We start from the raw sequence: 21,000 nt of genomic DNA, 5'->3' as shown, positions 1-21,000 counted from the left end.
ATTGAAAAAAATAAAATAAAACTCCTCATCTAATCTTAAACACCATCTTCAAAGCAATTTTTTTTTTTTTACTTTTACATACTCTAAATGTTCTTAATCACAAAGACCTCTGATTACATTAACCGTGTCAGGTATTTTTTTAAAAAAATATTATGATTCATTTCTACCATTTTCCTATTTCATTGCCAATTACTATTATTAGATAACGTTTTGCACGCTTTTTCCACCTTTAATCCTATTAGTAAATAATAATTCCCTCACCTTTAAAAATGAACTGACATCTTTGAGAATACACGCATCCTTGATTTGTAGAAGCGTACCTATGACTGATGTCTCCTGACTTGTTTTCCGTTTATGTCGTCCTTTGAGGACATTGCCAGTGACTAAGTAAATGTTATAGTGACAGTACATTTTGGGCATGAACATTTGGCGTATTTTAAAAACTTCAGGCTGCTAATCAGGGTGCCATGCAAAAAGTATCCATAACCTCTGTAGTGAGACAGGCTTGGCTCGATGCCTGGCTCTATGGAGATGGGCTATGCGCTTGGGCATGTGACTTAAATTCTCTGCGTCTCCATTTCCTGTTTATTACGGTTGTGCAAATTACATGAGGGAATGTATGTACTTTGTCAAATGCATTGACTAGGATAGAGTGGGGCTCAATATTGAATTCCTTTCCCTTTCCCCCTTTTTACAATTTCAGTAACCCTATAGTTGAAAAGTTCCGATGAGTCAATAGAAAATTGAAACCACTCCACAAAACCTACATTGCAGATTTGCTTGGGCTGTGCATTTTCTTTCTGGTTACTGTTTCTGCCCATGCACATCTAACTGAAAGTTAACTATTTGACATTTGCTTCCAAGGTATGTGAATGTTTCAGTTTGCCTTCAAAATGTACTTTATTTTTTTTCCCCTTTTAGATCATAGCATCGAACTCATTTGATTGTTCGTGTTATGATCACATCTTTCCCATAGTCTGTAATTCACAGATTCATTGTCCTTAACACCACGTGAAGGTCACCGGTTTGTTTCCTTATAAAAATGACATAATGGATTAAAGCTGGAATTCTGTAGCTAGTGACTCATGCTTGCATTTGTACATTTCAAGAGACGTAATTTATAGAAAGGAATCATCCAGCCTTGAGCTGTTTCAGACTTCAGTTGCTTTAACAAATTAAAAAATAAAAATGCTACCATAAATAAATGCACATGGCCTGTCAACTGGTCAGTTATCTAATTTAAACTGCAGAAAATATGCTTGTCTTTTCCATGATTCTCTTCCTCTCATTCTGAATATATATATATATATATATATATATATATATATATATATACAATATATAACTTGTGATCTCCAGGAATATATATATATAATATATCACACACAGGATCTCTTATCTATGTCAGTAAGAATGAAAATCACAACCTTGAAAATATTCACACACTGGTACTACGAACTTTCTGGTTATTGAGACCAACAGTGTGAATTCACTTTCTGTTTATTCTAGATTTACTAAGCATGACGTGATTCTCAAGGACAGTATGATGTCAAATTTTTAAAGGCTTTCATTTCATGTGCCACATAGCCTTCAAGAAGAGGTAGACCATGGTGGAAAAGAACCTCATTTGAGGTTTAAGAGATTTGGGTTCTCCTTGTAAGCTTTGCTAATAATTAGCTGAGTGACCTGGAACAAGTTAGGGGCCCTTTTTTAAGCCTGTATTCATTTACCTTTGAAACACAAGCAATAGGAAGTCTGTTACAAATGCTATCAGTATACTTCAGTTCCATTGCTTTATTAAAATTCTTAGTACCCAACTTGTTAATGTTTTCATAATGTCATCCTTGGATCTTGGAATTGTGAATTACTTTGCTAATATTCTTAAAATATTAAGTTCTGTAAATTATCTAATAAAAATGTATGACTCTTTTGGTATTGAGAATTAGTAGTCACTTGATAGACAACTGATTTTATCCGAGAGTTTAATCCACAGCGAATCATTTACTTACTAGTACTATAAGTCAATGTGTAATTCAGATATCTACTTACTTACTAGTAACAAGATTGAGCATGAAGGACACCAGACTCGGGGAGATGTTTTTGGTTTTGTTTCTGTTTTCTACAAAAATGCTATCCATCTGGACATTTCTGAGTCAGCAAAAAAGAGATTTGGTCACTATAAGTTCAGGTGATAGTGAACAAGGCACCTGAGAGAATTGATCCAAATCCATATTCCTTCTTTGAGCTTTGGGGCAAAAACGTTTCTATATCTATTCCTGGAAATTTCTCTAAGTTTAATGTAACAGAAACCTTTTTTTTTGGGGGGGGGAGACCAAACCCTTTATGTGGCACTCATATATTGGCTCCCCAACTGGACTCCAGCTTCCTGGAGATCACAAGTTATATATTGTTTCCTCTTCTGGGAGACCTTGGACTATTCAGTCAAATGTCTTGCACAGAGCAGAACCTTAACAATAATTGAATGTGATAACGTATACAGTTGGGAGAGAAAGCCTGCGTGTTTCATTTTGAAGATTCTGAGAGAAATATAATGCTTAGATATTCCCCAAAGCTTTGCATAATCAATGCTTACTGTTTGGACCTCTGTTCTTCCCTCTCTACAACCTTCTTTCCCTTGGAAAGTTCTGAAATTCAGCTATGCCAGAAGAGTATGGATTGGTCCAAATTCTTTTACCTCCAAGCTTCACCTATCTCCAGAGATCCATATCATATTTTCAGCTATCCAAAGAACATCTGATGGTGCATGTATCTATTTTATCTTGCTGAAAGAAATGTAAGTTCCTCTATGGTAGGAACCACATCACACAAAAAATGTTCATTAAATACTGGCTTGCCAGTTCTGTGACTCTAAGAATAACTGTTATATTCTCTGCCATGTTTTTACAATGTCACGTGTAGTTAAGTTTCAAAAAAAATATCCTTAAAGTGATGATGGTGATAGAAATCTACACGATTATTCAGCTAGATCTAGAGTAGGCTTGAGTGCCACAGGTTAAAATCCGGCTGAGGACCCAAGTTTGAATAGTTCCTTTGAAATTATTTTATGCCAACACAAAGGGTATAACTTTAGATTCATTGAAGATGGTGATAAAGGAGCTTGATATCATTTTCAAGAGAAAGTAATTAGAAATCAAAATAGAACACAGAAAGAAGTCATGAGCAAGCTATAAATGGCCTTTCCTTTGCTCCGTCCAGCCATCTGCGGTCACTCTCAAAGACTCAAAGAGTTCTGAATACAAATACAGTAAATTGAATACGCCTCATAAAAGAAAGGTTCTGATACAAGGGGAAAAAGATAATATGAAATGTAATTAAAGGCCTCGAGATGAATATCTGCCCACAAATTTCCTTTTCTTTTGAAGTCCTCTATAAAGTAATAGCTTACATATCCAATTCAGTCTAGGAATATATTAAAGGAAAAGACAATTTCTAATCACGAAGCTCAATCATCAGCTAAGCAATGACAGCCCTGATATTCACCGAGATATTAATTAATTCTTGTGGAGGGACTGTGGCTGCAGATGGTTTAATTTAAACCACCTAAAAATGGTTATATTTAATTTGTTATTGGTAGCCAATGATGTCCTAAATTTGCTGTCAAAAAAAGACAAAAAGAAGAGAAATTTCCACTCGTTTAGTAACCTTTAAATAATGAATCATTTCCTACTTAGGCCCTGGAGTGAAAAAGGAAAGGACAAGATCAAGATCCTAAGTGAGGTTTCATTTTAGATTGTTTAAGGAGTTCTTAAGTAGTTGGAGAAGAGTTACAATTGTCTTCTTGGCTATAAAACTCAACTACTTGAGCATTATTATTGAAGCGAATTTTCAGAACCGCAAACCTGCTGGTATTTTCATATATTGCAACATTTGCAATGCCCTTAGTAAACCATTCAGTCTGGCTTACTTAAACAGGGGAGGACATCGAGGCTCAGAAAAGACGAGAACGCAAGTCATTAAACTGTAAATTTGTACTATAAAAACCTTTCTCCACAGTGCTCGTGTGCTCTTATGTATTAATTATTAAGCAAATATGTATTGAAAGAGCCCACAATGTGTAATGATGTATGCAGAGGGTAGTTGTGGGGGAAGTGAATAATATGTAATTTCATCCTATGCGAGTTCATAAGCCAGTAGGAAAGACAAGACTCAAATTCAAAAGGAAGATGATGCGTATAGAACCTTAAACACCATGCCAGGCACATTGGAGACAGACCTTGAGGCCTAAAAAACAAAAAGCAAACGAACAAAACCAAACACAATACAACGTGTGCGGGTGTCAACCTAGATAATCCTTTATATGACCAGCAGTCCCTCTCCACTGCACATACAAAATCATAGCACATGTGAATTTTAGGTATTGTTCCTTGGCTTTACAATCTGCATCGTCCTCCCAGCCCCACCTTCATAAAACGTCTCGACATTTGACAGCTACCTTAGCATCTGGTTGCTATTAACCACACGTCTGCTTTGCCCAGACGTTGGGCAGCCCGATTTTGTGGCATTGTGATGTGTGTGGGAGACGTGTAGACTTCAAACGCGGAATTGGGGAGTTGTCGGAAGTGAGCCTTAAGGCGCTAATCCTCAGATTCTATAATCACAATGGGAATGAAAAGGGGGAAAGTTTTGAGCAGCATTTTGTCAAAATAACTGAGAAGCTTGAGACTAGAGGGAGAAAGGTGATCCGAGAATGACTCCCAGGCAGAAAGAATAAGCATTATTTCAATTTGCATGAAAAAGTAAAGAAATGTGGGAGGAGGGATAGAATACTTTTTAAATTCTAACAATGTGAGTGTTTTCATACATGCATTCTGTATTAGGCTACAGATAAATGTCCTTTTATTTGCTCTAGTTGCTTCACTCTGAATCAAGAGACTCAGCATATCGACCATAGATAGGAACAAGTTTGGCTACTCTTCTGAAAATTGTACTTATCCACAGCAAAGTACAACACTAAGGTTAAAAAGGTAGCAAATCACTTTATAGCAATGGATTATCGTCTCAAGTTGTCAGTGGTTTTTAACTATTACATTAGATTCTAGGTGTAATGATGTATTAAATTATTAAATTCTATTAAATTCTCACTACTTTTATTTTAGTGGTAAAATTTGTGAGAGGTTTCTTCATATTCCTTTCTCCATTTTATACATTCATATAATTTATGTTTCCAGATTTGTAACCTTAGGGATGTAAGGCATTTAACCTCAGTGGTTTCTGTATCCCTGTGGTTTTTTTTTTTTTAATTTTATTTTAAAAATTCTTCTTTTTTTTTTAATGTTTATTTATTTTTGAGACAGAGAGAGACAGAGCATGAGCAGGGAAGGGGCAGAGAGAGAGGGAGACACAGAATGTGAAGCCGGCTCCAGGCTCTGAGCTGTCAGCACAGAGCCCGACGCGGGGCTTGAACTCACGAACTGTGAGATCATGACCTGAGCCAAAGTCGGACGCTTAACCGACTGAGCCACCCAGGCGCCCCTCTGCATCCTTGTTTGTAACAAAAAGGTTAGTTTGATCCAGGAAGATCAGAAAGATCACTTGGTACAGTCCTCTTATTCTATAGTTGTAGAAACTGAGGCTCTTGAAGGTAGGAAGGAAAGAAAGTCACTGTCGTCTGTACTATAAGCTGCAGGACTATATTATTATACAGAATTGCCTTTCGGTCTAACAGGACTATTAACTTCTTCAAGGAAGTACTGTGTAGTATGTGTGTCACTTCTCTAACATCCAAAGAAATGTTAGGCAGACAGTAGGCCCTCAACAAACACTTGCTGAAATTCCATGATTGTTACAAGCCTTGGATTCGCCTTCATCATGCAGTTGACTAATTTGACAGATAAACATGGATCATGAATTTTGTCAATCTACTTACCAAACATTGAGATGATTGGCTGAGGTTTGGCAGTAGAAGCAGGAAAAAAGTTAAGGTAGACCATAATTCAGTGAGAGGGTGGTAATGAACCTTCAAACTAATGAAATGAGTGAGTGTGTGCTAACTTAAGATTTTGTGGAGCAAGAGGCAATGTATCAGGCAGAAAGTGTAACCAAGGATTGGGGTGGAGGGGAACTTGTTCAATGGGTATAGAGTTTCAGTTTTACAAGATGAAAAAAATTACAAAGATGGATGGCGGTGATGGTCCCAAAACTGTGTGAATGTATGTAATACTACTGAAATGTACATGTAACCATGGTTAAGATGGTAACTTTAATGGTATGTGTATTTTATGACAATAAAAGTATATTTTTCAAAAAGATAAGTAACCATCCTAATAAAGAATACCTTCCCAAGTGGGGAAGAGGGTCATCGTATACATGAGTAGTTTTCGGGCTTATAATTCTACCATATGTCATCAGTTTTGTCCATTTGTTTACAGTGATTTTAAAAATAGGTATAGAAGCATAATGAAAGGACGAGGGAAATAAGTCTGTTGAGAAACCAACTCATTTCTGCTTTTTAAAAACTTGGCTTAAAAAAAATTTGTTGGAGAGATACCAGATCCTTTTTCTTTTACTTCCACCAAGAATAGTCATCAATTTCTCTCTGCATCTATTGTAGACTGACATTACACATAATAATATAAGATATGGGGCTATTAGCCCTTTGGGAATCAGTGACTAACCAAACCCCCAAAGAGTGCTAGAACAATCTACCTACAGAAGCATTACATTCATTTTAACTGTTTTTCTAAGATTAAAAAAAAAAAAAACTAACAGGTTCACAATTTTATCACTCAAGGAATTCATTAATAGTAACCTCTGATTTCCTATTACAGTATAAAAATGAAGCAATAAAACTTGTTTATAAATTTATTTGCTGTAAAGGCATTCGGGAATTATTACTTAAAAAAGAAAAAGTTCTGCTCCGCTCTGAACCATCAACTCACACTACAAAATGAGTGTAGACCCTTGAGGTTACTAATTAAAAGCTAAAAAACAAGGGAATTCTACAGCCAGAATATGGAACTGATCCTAATCATTGATCATTACCCACCTTCACCAAACACGTATGTGGCCAATAGAATCGGGTGTCTCTTTCTCTCTTTTATATCTATCTATCTATCTATCTATCTATCATCTATCTATTAATTATCTATTTAGTTTATTTAAATAAAATAAAAACGTATTTATAGTTGTATATTATTCCACTGTGAACTGAAAAAAATAAACTGTGTATGATAGGGCTAAACTTTAGCTATAAACCAGTTTAAGAAGATTTATAATTTCTTGGGGCGCCTGGGTGGCTCAGCCGGTTGAGCGTCCGACTTCGGCTCAGGTCATGATCTTGCGGTCTGTGGGTTCCAGCCCCATGTCGGGCTCTGTGCTGACAGCTCGGAGCCTGGAGCCTGTTTCAGATTCTGTGTCTCCCTCTCTCTGCCCCTCCCTGCTCATGCTCTGTCTCTCTCTTTGTCAAAAATAAATAAACATCAAACAAAACTTTATTAAGAAGATTTATAATTTCTTAATCGCTCTAAAGTATGTTGAGAGAGATTACATGACATCATTTCAGAGAAATCCTTTGTTCTGCTGATGCTTTGAGTTTTTAAATTTTTTGTGAAGGTGTGCGAGAAATTCTACTCTATTTCTTCCTGTGTCTTCTCTCACTTTTAACCATTGGAATCATTGGAACCATCCTCTATCCATTCCTAAGAGGATGGATGGATAGATCGATAGAGAGATAGATAGATAGATAGATAGATAAATAGATAGATAGATGTGGATTGATCATATATGTGACAATACAATTAATCAAGATATAGTAATTGATTACTTACTATGAGCAAAAAGTTTGCCATGTATGTGGGTTAGTCAGCAAAACCTTTACGCAAGGTGGGGGTGGTTGTTTAAACCAGACCTTGAAAACCAAGTAGAATGTAGATAGGTTTGGGAAGGGAAGCTGAAATCACAGAACTAAGTTTTCCCATTTGACTCCCCATTTTTAAGCAATAAATTATTGTGGAATCACAAGTCCCAGTTTTTATGTCATTAAAATGGAAGTAGTTTTTTTTTCATCAATCACAAAATAAAGCCTTTAAGCATACAGATTGTTTGGTATGTTCTTTTAAACCCTTCATTAATTTTAAGTACTCAACAGGAATACAGTCTTCCTACCTGAGCGCAGATCAGTAAACTAAAAAGTTGACAGTTACTTTTTACAGTACCAATTTTCCAGGTCATGGCTATTAAATTGTTTCTCCTGATGCCAGTGTGAAAAGGTAATACATGGCAAATAGGATCAGACAACCCCTCACTCCTCCCTCATACACGATAAATAATTTTATTTAATTTTTTTAATTTTAGACAGAGAGCACGTGAGAAGGGCAGGGCAGAGGGAGGGAGGGAAGGGGGGGGAGGGGAGAGAGGATCTTAAGCAGGTTCCATGCTCAGCACAGAGCCCTATGTGGGGCTCGGTCTCATGACCCTGGGATCATGACCTGAGCCACAATCAAGAGTCAGACGCTCGACAGATCGAGCTACCCAGGCGCCCCATGATAAAGAATTTTTAACACCCTCTGCTTCTTCCAGTCTCGGACCTCCAGGATTTCAATTTTCCTGTTTGAATTCCAAGTAGGCGACTGTATATAAAGGACTAAATTTCAATGGCCTGTGTTGTGGTGTCACATACAGGACAAACCACACACCCTTATGTGTCCAACTCACTGTAATGACACCCGAGTCTTTCCAGTCAGCCTCTGTGCAGAACAGCATTATATCCATGATTTTAATTCAGCTTTTAAATGATCTAAGTCCCCTGAGCCTCACTCAGGCTTCCTGTCCCTCAGTCCCTCAGCATTAACAGTACTTTCTCATTTGCTTTACTTTTTTTTTTTTTATTGATAGCTGAATCCCCAGATGAAATGTTACACGCTTATCTTATTACTTTGTCAAACAGCGTATTAATGATTAATGGACACTGTCAGTAATAATAGCCTAATGTTCACATGCAAATCTGTCCCATCCAAAGACTAGGGGCTACAGTATGAAAGATAAAGTAGCCCATTCCGTAATGAAGACAGGAGAGTTTACCGTTGGACAGCATAGTCTCTGGAATCAGAACTGCAAGGTTTCAAGCTTGGTTTCAGTTAATTAGCGTAAGTGGATTATTTAACCCCTTTGTGGTGCCTCAGTTTCCCTATCTGCAAATGGCGGGTATCAGTTGTACCTTCGCATGGGGTAAATATGCCTTCTCATGGGGTAAATGTGAGGCTTACATGAGTAAAATACATGTAACCCTCTTAAAATGGGCGAGTCTTCCTACTTTGATCATAGGAAGCTGTACCTGAAAGTATTAAGTCTTTGACTACTGAGATAAACTCAGAGACATGTGGATTTAAAATGTACTTATGGGGCAGCTGGGTGGCTCAGTCGGTGAAGCCTCTGACTCTCGATCTTGGCTCAGGTCATGATCTCGTGGTTCGTGAAAGGTTCGTGAGATCAAGCCCTACGTCGGGCTCTGCGTTGACAGCGTGCAACCTGCCCGTTGAGACTCTCTGCCCCTCCCTATCTGCCCCTCCCTATCTGCCCCTCTCTATCTGCCCCTCCCTCCCTCCCTCCCTCCCTCCCTCATGCTTCTCTTTCTCAAAAATAAATGAATAAACATTAAAAAAAAAGCACCATGACTTCAAAGACACTAACGACTTTAAAGGCAACGGTAATTTTTTTTTTTTAGAAAAATGAAAAAAGATAAAGAGAACCCCAGTTCAGTGTGTTCATTGCTATTCTTTTCGAGAGATTAGTTGATATGGTCTTTGGTTTCAGTAGTAATTTTTATTTAAAAAAAAAATTTATAGTGCACCTACCCCCTACATCCTGTATTATAAGGCTGATTCCACTCTGAATGCTCACTCTCCCTTCCTCCCTCCAATCAAGCTGCTTCATTTTCCTTGGAAGGCGACACTCACTCCCCACCCTCATTCTTCCCAGGCTTGGCTAACCACCTTGTACAGTATTTCAGGCTGCACCTAGGTGCGTTGAACTAACTCTCCATTTCCTGATTTCTTTATTGCTCACTCCTTTTATCAGAAATCTAGGCCTTAGAAAGAAGGAAGAAAAAAAGAAAGAAAGAAAGAAAGAAAGAAGAAAGAAAGAAAGAAAGAGAAAGAAAAGAAGAAAGAAGGAGGAAAAGAAGGAAAAAAGGAAAGGAAGGAAGAAAGAAAAAGATTGGAAGGAAGGAAGAAATCTATTCCTTTTATTGTCCACCAGAGGATACTTCATTCTTATAGTGACCTGAACCGAATTAACTAAAGCCGTGTTTAGGAATTTAGGGCAGGTGAAATGGCCTTCGCTGACCACCTATATACTCTCAATGTTTTTCCATGGGCCAAAAGAAACTGATAGAGAAATAAGGCTGGGGATGGGATGGAGAACAGGTTTAGGAGAGCACTTCCTTAAAAATGGGTCAGAAGGAAAGCGTGGTCATTTTAATAACTAACTTGAAATGCATTAATAACACTAGCCTGTCACAAGGGATCCATTTTTTCAATGTAAGGAAGATGGAGTTTGTATGTGGAGGGCAAGGAACCAAAAGGGACCATGTAAGATACTGCAGAAAGAGACGACTGTATCATGGATGAGACCTTCAGGACATAGAAGGAAACAGGATCCAGTGCACAGAGGGAGAAGTTAACTCGGGAAAGGAACAGGGGCATTTATGTTTCCAAGGCAAAGCAAAAGACATAAGCACAGAAGTAATAAATAAATATCTAGAAGAAGAGGACGGAGAAGATAATAGAGATGACATCTTCCTCATACTTCTATCTCTTTAGCTTCTGTTTTCTCTGTGTGGTGTGAAAGAATCGCTGAAATCGGGGGGTACCGGAGTAGCCTAGAGAAGTTGGCAGGACTTGCAAAAGTTTGGAACACGTGTCTCGGAACATAGGAAAGGGAGTCAACACGCAAATTTGGCAAGCAAAGGGATTGTTGAGCCGTGCTGAGGGCCCAGCTGAGACTGGAGACGGTGAATGTGTAGTTTTGTGAGTTTTCTCCAGGAATGCTCAGCGATCCGAGTAGAAAATAGGACAGATTATCTTGAAATAGGGGAGGTAAATGGTGGGGGGGGCAGTGGAAGGGCAGCAAGGACGGTCGTGTGTATTGGGTGATGGTGAGAAATGCGATGAGTGGCATAAGGGGTCAGACTATCAGATTAGGAAGAAAAAGAAGTGGAGATGGCAAGTGGGTGGGTACTGAGTCCAAGTTTTCTGAACTTCCTAGTATTTCTGAACTGTAAAATTTTAGAAACTGATGTATTTCAGGTGTGTCCCTGGGCCCGAGGACAATGGAAAACAAGAGGCCAAGGAACGAGGAGGCCGGACTGTTATTCAGCCATCGGCAAAAATAATGAAGTCTCTAGAAACCGGCAAGATTAAAATCGGACAACAAGAAAGGGCCAGGAGCCGAAAATTTCAAGGAAGGTGTAGGCATTAAGAGACCAGAAAATGTTGAAAAGGGGTATGCATCAGTGAAAACTTCTTTAAATAAAAGCAGAAGAGACATGTTCTAGTGTGCTGGAAATTCATGTCCAAAAGAACTTTCTGCAGCGACGAGGACAGTCTATGCCTGCACTGTCCAACAGGGGGTCACGGGGCACCGGTGGTTGTCCAGCAGCTAAAATACGGTCTGTGAGACTGAAGGACTGAATTTATAGTTTTATTCACTGTCGACCAGTTTGCATGTAAATAGCCACGCGTGGCTGGGGCTGTCATCCTGTGCCGTCCTGCAGGCTATTCGATAACTGTCAACAAATTTAGGCTTAGTTATTAATAGGCAGTGACAAAAACAAGTCGCCCCTCTTAGTGGATGTTTGTATTTAAAGGAGACGAGAACTAACATTAGAAAGGAAATTCCTCAATGTAGAATCTCAAGTGCTGCAGAAAACCACGAAGGCGACTCATTTGGGGGCCCAGAGGCCTTTCTAGTGCTTCTCAAATTAGATCATGCAAGTGGTCGTCTATGAATAAAGTTTACCCTAATTAATAAGATTGGCTTTATTAAATGCCCACTATAGATGCGATATCGTAAACCTTTTATTGATTTTTGAGAGAGCGCAAGCAGGGGAAGGGCACAGAGGGAGGGAGACAGGGGATCTAAATCTAAATCAGCTCTGCGCTAACAGCAACAAGCCTGATGTGGGGCTCGAACTTAGCCACAGTTGGAGGCTCAACCCACTGAGCCACCCAGGCGCCCCCAGATGGCATAGTCTTAAACACAGTTGAAACGAAGAAGAATTAGGATGAAGTAGAGATACTGGGTACAGGGAGAAAAAAAAACAACAACATAATTAAGATTCTAGCTCACGTGCTTCGTGTTTGAACTCCTGCTTTTACTCTATCATTTGTGGATGACAATGTCAGAAATAACCGCCAAGGGGTCGTTGTGTGTGAGCATTAGGTGAAATCGGCTAGCGACTGGCCAAATGATGGTGCGGCTTAACCTCTTGGTTGGTTTCAGTGTTCGTTGTTGAAAATGGAGATTACTAGGCTGTTTTGCAGCAATGTTCTCAGCATATGGGGCTTCTGAGATTCAAGAGTGTACAAGTTGTAGATTAAATGACATAAGTATCCTGGAACAGGGGCAAATAAACAATAATAATAAACAAAAACAGCTTTGTGCAAAAATTTAAAATGCTTAATATCCATGTGCTTCACAATAATCAAATAGGATTAACAGATCATTACATTAATGTGTCACGTTAATGTACGTTATTATATTACGATGGTATATCTTATTACTGTATCTTATTAACTCCAACTTACGGTCAAGTTTTCCTCATTTGCTCATGGCTATCTAGGCCCCTAGTGGTACCAATTCACTATTTCTTCCACTAGACAACACTGATCTTCAGCAGATGTTCTACCAAAAAAGTCTCAATACAAGCGTTGTACACCCCCATTTTGGGAGGGGTTCCGCTGCTATAAGAATAGGGTGGTAAGAGGTTCTTTAATGATGCTGACCAAATGGTCTGAAGCTTCTGGAGCCATTATAGCTTGGGACCTATTTGCCTGCAGGCTCAGAAAGCAGCCACTTTCTTCGGTCTCAGGCCTTGAGCAATTTAATAAGAGTAGCTGAAGACATTTAATGTTGGTTTCGGATAATCTCTCTCTCAAATTTCGTTTTGATTGTTGTGTTTCCCTTCAGTGGAGAGAAATACCGTTTACTTGAAGGCAAAAAATGGACTAGTAAAATAACTGAGGATTCATGGAGGCTTCAGATTCTTATTTAGATTTAGGTACTGACCAGCTACATGCAGAAATATTCTCAAATCATTCAATTCCAAGTGGTAGTGCCCATCTAACACGGTTTTAGAATTTACTTGCCAGAGGAGAAATCTACTACTTGTAAACCCCGGTGGGGGAGATCCCCACAGTGCTTAAACCTTTAATGGATCAGTCCAACGTCATATCAGAGATGTTAGGTTTTTAAGGTTTTACGTGTACTGTGGAAGAAATAAACATCTTTTTTCCCAGGTAGCCTTGAAAGCACAAAGAAATATTTCTTACTCCATTGCCTTAAATTAATCTAGAAAAATGTCAGTTTCTCCTCTCTCCTCGCATGAATTCATACAGCACCAAAGCCTGTCATGTTATTATCTGAAAATGTCATCATCATCAACCGTGACAGCTCCAGATATAGATCTCTCAGGAAAGCACAGGAAGGGTTAATAACCTTCTCTAGATCATGCAGAGAGAAAAACACTGTCAGTGCTGGCTTAAGCACCCCGGATCCTACCTTGACATTGCAATCATAAGCCTTATCCACCTTCGGAATTTCAGGACTTACCTTGGGCTTGTTGCTGTAGATGATAATAGCTAGTAGGAAAGAAATTGTGTGGATGAAATAAACAAATATTTTATTACCTCCCCAGGAGGATTAGAAGAACATATTTAAGGAATAAAATGTTTAATTAAATATTCTAGAACCCACCTCCCGACAACATAGAAAAAACTATTTAATTCTCCCCCCTCACCCCCTGGAGGGGGGGGGTGAGGTGTGTGTGTGTGTGTGTGTGTGTGTGTGTGTGTGTGTGTGTGTGATTGTCAGAATGGTTGATATGTGGATACACCTCTCCATCAAAATTTAAACTCTAGAACCCAGATGTCCTTCTGCACCCCTGTGGGTGAGGTCAAGAGGGTCTGCAAGCTGGGAAGCTCAGAGGTTGCTCACTGCGCAGCTAAGTGCTACTTCGCCCTACAGCGAGGTTCCCTCGGTTAGCCTGCCTGAAAGGTATGTGGTGAGGGGCATAGGCCCTTAGTGGCTCAGCAGTCAGAGGTTCCTTGGGTAGGGCTCGTGATGGTAAACATTAATGAAGAGGCTGCACGGTACTGGCTCCGATTCTTGACCAAATTAGATACCAAGTATCAAATGTCGCCCGCTGAATCTGAGTGGAGGAGTGCTGTCGCTTCAAATAAAGGGGTCTTGAACACAATACAAAATGTTGGTCACCTCCGGTCGCGTACTACCCAACGGGAAGCCAAAGGCAAAGGGCACGGCGCAAAAAAAAAAAAAAAAAAAAAAAAAGAAAAGAAAAGAAACAGACACACAGACACGTTTTGCAATGACGAACTTTATGTGGCTTCAGGAACGGCAACACTGTTAAGACTGGAGACTTTTCCGCGATCCTCTTCAAAATATAGTGACTTAGGTAAACTCATAAAAAGGCTCGCCGAATGCCCTGATGCTCTCCTCTTAAACTTACGTGACCATCAGCAGCGCTGTTCAAATTCAGCCCACAGCTGTTAGACCCAGACACAGATCCGCAGTGTTCCTATCCCCAGAGTTACCGGTGTTCCCTGAGACCCTCCGAGAATCAGGGTCGGTTTTCAATGAGCACGTCAGAGAGGATCCTTCGCCCCACGCTGCTCCCACTGTCCCAAGCCCTGTGCCCCCCTCCCACTTTCCTGAAATCGGCTTTCTTAAAAACGGAGCCCGTATCCCCAATTCAGTTGCACCTTCCGCAGCCCGAACCTCTGCCCAGAGACACCCACGTTCCCTCTCCCCCCGCCCCTCCACTTCTTGAGACCCCACGCCCGCCTCCCGTTTCTCTCTCAGCAACCCGGGCGCTGGATTCTCGAGACCACCCTCCCCCCCTCCGCCCAGCGCCTCCATCTCAAGTCCTCCCCCCTTCCCCCCCCCCCCCCCCGGCTTCCCAACCTCCTTTGAGGCTTCAGTGCCCCTCCCGTGGAGCTAAGACACCCCCCCCCGCCTCCTCCCAGAGACCCCCAGGCTCTCCTCGAGCTGCGCGTTCAGAGTCCCTCCCTACCTCCCGCCCCCCCCCCCCCACCTCCCGCTCGGGCCAGCGCAGTTCTGCAAGCTGCAACCATCCGGGACCTGTCCCCGCTCCCCACCCCATCCCCCCCGCCTGAACCGTTAGGGTCTCGGCTAGCAATGCCGCCCGGGGCTCCAACTTACCACAAGCGTCCGGGAGGAAGACGAGGCAACGGTCGCCGCGGCGGCAGCTAGACGAGAAACGGACTCGGCTGCAATCGCCCAGCGGAGCCCGCGGCAGTCGATGCGCTGCGCTGCGCTGCGCGCCGCAATCTCGCGCCTCGGCGGAGGGAGGGACGGAGGGAGCTCGGCGCGATAGTGAGCACCGGCGAGTCGACCTCCTCTGGGCGACCGTGCGCCCCCGGACAGGTTTGGCTGGTCTTGCTCCACTATCTTACTCTAGCTTAGTAACTGACCACCTCCAGCATCTCTGCACTATTCGCGTCTTCTTTCTTCTTCGGTGGCCCCTAACTAACTACACTACTCTAAACGGACGAAGGCCATCACGCGAGCGCCACGCCGATCTCGACGACTCCGACGACAGCGGTGTCCAAGAGGGAGGAAAAGTTCGTATGCGATCGCAGGTAAGGGGCGGCAGGCCGATGGAGCAGCCAAGGTTGGCGATCTAGCTGCTCCAAAGGCAAGATCGGAAAGATCGGTGCGCCCGAGGCTGCGAGCTTCCTCGGCGAGCACCAGAGCGCCTACCCCGCGCTGGCGGTGCTGCACCGCTCTCTTGGGCCAAAACCGGAGGAGGGGTGGAGCCAAGAGCGGCCAATCAGCGCTCAGCATTGCACTGCCCCCGGCCTGTTTGGACCGTGTCTTAGTGCATCTGGAACCTGCTGGCAGGGGGCGCGAGACCCCGTGGTGGTGGTGGTGGCGGTGGTGGCGGCGGTGGTGATTAACTTGATTTATGAGGCCTGGAGTCTGGGGGGAACCGAGGTCAGTCATGGGGTGGGGGTGTCTCAAGAATGCACCCTTAAAGATTCACAGAACGTCTTCCCAAACACACACACACACACACACACACGCACACACGCACACACACACACACACACACCTTAACATTTCAGAAGTCTTAGAAGTTCCACCAAGCTTTGAAACTCCCTCTGACGTTCTGTCTCCAACTCCTAACCCCTTTCCACAACAGGAACAAGCGAGGCATTCACAAGGTCAAACATATTTAGTGAGCAAAGGCCGTGGCTCTAAGGCCCTTTACCACAGCATCCCCCCCCACACACACACACCCCGCGTTGTCCCTAGCCCCAAATGCTGAGAAAGGAGAAAGGAAAACTCTTGGCCTTCATGCCCCAAGAGGGTACAATTTGGTTTCCTTCTTGACCCCACAGCCCCCCCTAGGTGCTTAGAAAGACACCCCAGGGGCAGCTATTTTGCGTTTCTGCGGTGGGGCTGTACCTATTTCTCTGGGACAGAGCCTGAGGCCCACGGTCAGTTGTCGCCCCAGCCGCCGTGAGGGCTGCCTTGACATGGTCAAGACAGCAGGGTAAGAAGTGAACCACAGATATCCCTTTTGGCAACTAACGGGATGCCGAGCTGCAGCCCTGTAAGCAGAGCTCTCCCGCCCCCCCCCCCCCCCCCCGCCGGGCTCCCCGGCGCCCGGCAGGTGCCTGCGGTGTCCTGGCCGCCCCGCAGAGAACGGTGGTCGGAGCCACCTGGGCCAAGACGCCTCGGAGGCAGCAAGACCAAACTTAGTAGTGGAGAAGATCCCACCGGGAAGGGGGCCAAAGCAGATTCCTTCTAAGGAGGAATGGAAATTGAGGGGTGTGTGTGTCTCTGGTCCTGGTCGAGGCTCCGTCGCAATGTACCGAGGGCCGCGGGAGAAGTGGGGATTGGCTCCTTGCCGGTCCCAGGAGCCGCGCCGAAGAAAGAGATCGAGACTCCGGTTCGGCTACTTGGGACCCGACCGCAGAGCGGCGATTATACGAACAGGCTACATACACCGGCGGCCGTAGGGCAGCTGGGGGGGGGGGGGGGGGGATCGGACCCCAGGGAGCGCAGAGGGAAGGGAGCGGCTGGCCTCCCTGGGGACGGTTTGCCTCAGTAGCACCAAAACTTCGGGTTGGGGAAGGAGGTGGGAGCAATGATAAGAAGTGGGTCCTTTCCTTCTTTCGGGTCACTTCCGTCTGTGCCTCAGTTTCCCGATTCACAAAGGGAACTCTTTGGTCTATTCCAACAGGGGCTTGCGGGAATCCTAGGATTTCCCCCGTCTTCACTGAATTCAGACAGTTTGCAGGGTTCTGACATTTCATTTGGCAGCGAGCATACTGTCCACACCCAAGTTCTCCTTCGCAAAGCAAAAACCCATCGCAGTGTTCTTGGAGCATCTGTTGAATGCTACTGCATGGTGCCGCACAGGTGGCGGCGACCGCGCTGCGAAGTCCGCGGGCTGCACAACGTTCGCGTGTTTAGCAAGGCTTTGTTCGCGAACGGTAATTTGTAAATATCGAAGAGCAAACGTATGTCTTCCTTCTAACTTAATGAAGCACCCGTCTTTCAAAATTCCCCAAGTGTCCTCTTTCTCTGTCCCCGCGGGCACAGAATGCTTGGTCCCGGCTTCTCTGGCGGGACTGCCTTATTTTGTGGGAGACCGAGACGTGAGTCCTACTTTTAAAAATGTAAATATAAATGCCTGTGATACACTCGCTAAAGGGCAAGATGGACTCTGCCGAGCCGAGAGCCCTGAGCGAGCGTCCGCCGATGCCGAAGCGAAGCCGGGGACCTTTTGGAGCTGCCCGGCTCCCTGGGGGAACCAGGCTGAGAGCCGCTGACCACGGTCAGGACAATGATGAGGCTGGGGGTGAGGATGCATCGGTTATTATTACGATTATTACTATTACTACTACTCCTAGCCATCTCGCTCTCTAGGCTGTTCTCTCCTTCTCCCCGAGACCGGCACCAGTGCCGAGAAGGACCCGGGGTGAAGCCCGTTCGGGGATGGGGAAGGTTCCCGGTGCCGCACAGAGTTAGCTCACCAGGCGGCGGGCTGAAGCGCGCCTTGGGCTTCCAAATTCGAGTGCGCACCGGCAGGCAAATTTGCCCTTGAGCGGCGCTCGCCGGGTGGCCGCGAGCGGGGAAGGCCGAGCCCGAGCCGGGGACGCAGCCGGGCTCGGGGCGCGGGGTTCAGCGAGGAGCGCCAGCCCCGCTTTCCCGGCACAGGAGGCGCGTACCGCCCCTTTGGCTTCTCTAGGCGGCGGCCTGGCCCGGCGCTAGCGGGTCCGACGGGTTTTGGTGGGTTTGGCAACCCTAGCCCGGAGAGTAGAGTGCAAGGAGTAATTTAGGGCTCCCTTTAAGATCGGGGGGAGCGAACTCCAAACCAGCACCCTCTGGCGCGCACTGCCGTCGCCGGAGAGGTTTTCTCCCAACTCCTGCCTAAAATCGTCCTGGGGAATCGGCCCGAGGATTTTCACGGCTTTCCCTTCCCTTCCTTAGGTCTATGGAAGTTGTCCCGGAAAAGAGGAGTCATGTACTGTGAAATTCTCGGCTTTGATGCAAATCCCCAGCTGTCCCCGGAACAGTTTCCAAAAACTTGCCCCCTTTTCTAAGGACATAGACTTGCCTTTGCAACTTTCACACCAGGGGGATTCCCCCCACCTCAACTATCTACCTTTCCAAAACTCCAGACTTGAAAATCCAGGAAAGATTTAAAGAAGATTGTTACCAACTAGGTAAAAATCGCTCATTTAAGACTTGGGGAACGTTCTTATAAACAATAGTAACCGACTGGAATAATTTACTTCCTTCCTCATTATGGTTTTTCCTCTTGACCAGAGAGCCCTATTATAACAAAACTAAAAGATTATAGACACATATGACTATGATTGATTTAATAATGAGTGACTGGTTTCCTGAAAAATACTCCAAGGCAGATATTTTTGCAGAGCAAAAGAAGCTACACAAAAATTCTACCTTGGGATTCTTACCACAGGACACAAATACAAGACATATTGATATTCCTTCCATCCATCCATATATATATATATATATATATATATATATATATATACTTTAGGTTTAAAGGAAATCTTGACAGAAGGATTTTGGGGGGTAATTAAACAATTGTATCAAATAATACTTTCAGCATTTCATATTTTTGCTTAACTGGGAAAACCCAGGATGATATCCATAATGTCCATCCTTGAGGCATGATATCCAAAGAGATAAACTTTCATGGTCTTTTACACAGTAAATTTCTCTTTTACTGTTCCTCAAGCAGGGTCATCGAATAAGAAAAAAAAAAAATCTTAGATACAGATGGCTCATTATACACAAAATCTTTTCAAAGTTGGTAGGATTATTTTTAATGAAGACGAAGGCAGGGGGCAGTCTCTGATCATGTCAGTCTTTGTCTGAGTGCAACTCGTTTTTGGAAAGATCCCCGTTTGAGCGAAAAACAACAGTCAACTCTGCTTCTCTGATCCTCTCATCGATGGTTGGAGGAAGAGACTAAAAACCTTTGGGGGAGGATTTGGAAGGTCCCGTCTACGTATTTTTGCCACTTCTCAGAATAAAAAGCTATATCAAGATTAGGAATCTGTCCTTCTGATTATTTTTTAGACATTCATTTAATTGTATCTGACATTCTTGTAGTTGTGACTTCTAGTAATCAAGTATCTAATAAAAAAAAAAAAAAACAACCAATATACCCATAAGTTTGAGGAGAGAGGGGCATATAATCTGGTAGCCTCACCAAGGAGGAGAGAGAGCAAGCTACTTAGACGTCAGTTCCTTAAAGAAACATTCAGGCTACGATGAATGCATTTTATAATATGGGCATGCGTTTCGCTCTTCCCGCACAGAATGAGAAAGATGACGATTAGGACCTTTTGTTTAAATTAAGCCAAGATTGAAAGGCCAGGGCAACAATGGGTTTTCTTTCATTCCTAGCCCTGAGCTAGCAGTCTTGTTCTGTCTACACCTTATTCTGACTCTTTCAGACCCCTCTGATCTCTACTGTGCATTCCTGCGGTAATGAGGGCTTTCACCAGGCATCAGAATATTTGCTTGTTTGAGAGTCATCTCCGGAAGTTCACGGGCCTGGTTTCCCTGGTCTGTAAGTCAACATTATTGCATTATTTCCACTATTTTCTTCTTTTCTTTTTGTAGGAACCATCTCTTCCACCAAATTAGAAGTACCTCGGGGACAACGGTTTAGTCCTGTTCTTTGCTTCCTCTACTTTGTTCCGACTTATCCTAATACGGGGCACCAAGAATGTAAATAACACTGATAATTAATTGTTGGCACAAAAGGGGTTAAGACGAAAGGCCAAGAAGGGCGGGACTGGTAAAACCTGAATTTTTCAAGGACCTGAATATAAATATAGAAAGCATGTTACTAAGTTGGCCCATGACCCAAAGAGATCATGGCAGTTTGAGCTGACCAAGATAGCCCTTACTAGGGGTAAATAAACGGGAGATGCTGAACGTTGGGTACCAAATTTCTGCGTGCAAATTCTGGTCACGGGAGAAGAAAACTCTTGGTGGATTTTAGTTGGCATCAAGATCACCAAGTCCAGGGGCGCCTGGGTGGCGCAGTCGGTTAAACGTCTGACTTCAGCCAGGTCACGATCTCGCAGTCTGTGAGTTCGAGCCCCGCGTCGGGCTCTGGGCTGATGGCTCAGAGCCTGGAGCCTGTTTCTGATTCTGTGTCTCCCTCTCTCTCTGCCCCTCCCCCGTTCATGCTCTGTCTCTCTCTGTCCCAAAAATAAATAA

At 43.4% G+C, this 21,000-nt stretch overlaps 1 protein-coding gene and 1 pseudogene across 2 annotated transcripts in view; both read right to left on the bottom strand.

The window, feature by feature from the left end:
- Positions 1 to 15,537, bottom strand: part of HTR2C (5-hydroxytryptamine receptor 2C) — a 298,958-nt gene extending 283,421 nt beyond the window's left edge. For both annotated transcript variants that reach the window (XM_019824190.3, XM_019824191.2), the window contains exon 1: positions 15,418 to 15,537. The gene's annotated coding sequence lies outside the window, so the exon portion shown is untranslated. The remainder of the gene's footprint in view (positions 1 to 15,417) is intronic.
- A 2,722-nt stretch (positions 15,538 to 18,259) lies between these two features.
- The window catches only part of LOC101099866, a 66,967-nt pseudogene continuing 64,226 nt past the window's right edge, over positions 18,260 to 21,000 (bottom strand).

This window comes from Felis catus, chromosome X (genome assembly GCF_018350175.1).
Source record: "Felis catus isolate Fca126 chromosome X, F.catus_Fca126_mat1.0, whole genome shotgun sequence".
NCBI lineage: Eukaryota > Metazoa > Chordata > Mammalia > Carnivora > Felidae > Felis > Felis catus.
This window is presented reverse-complemented; position numbering and strand designations above follow the sequence as displayed.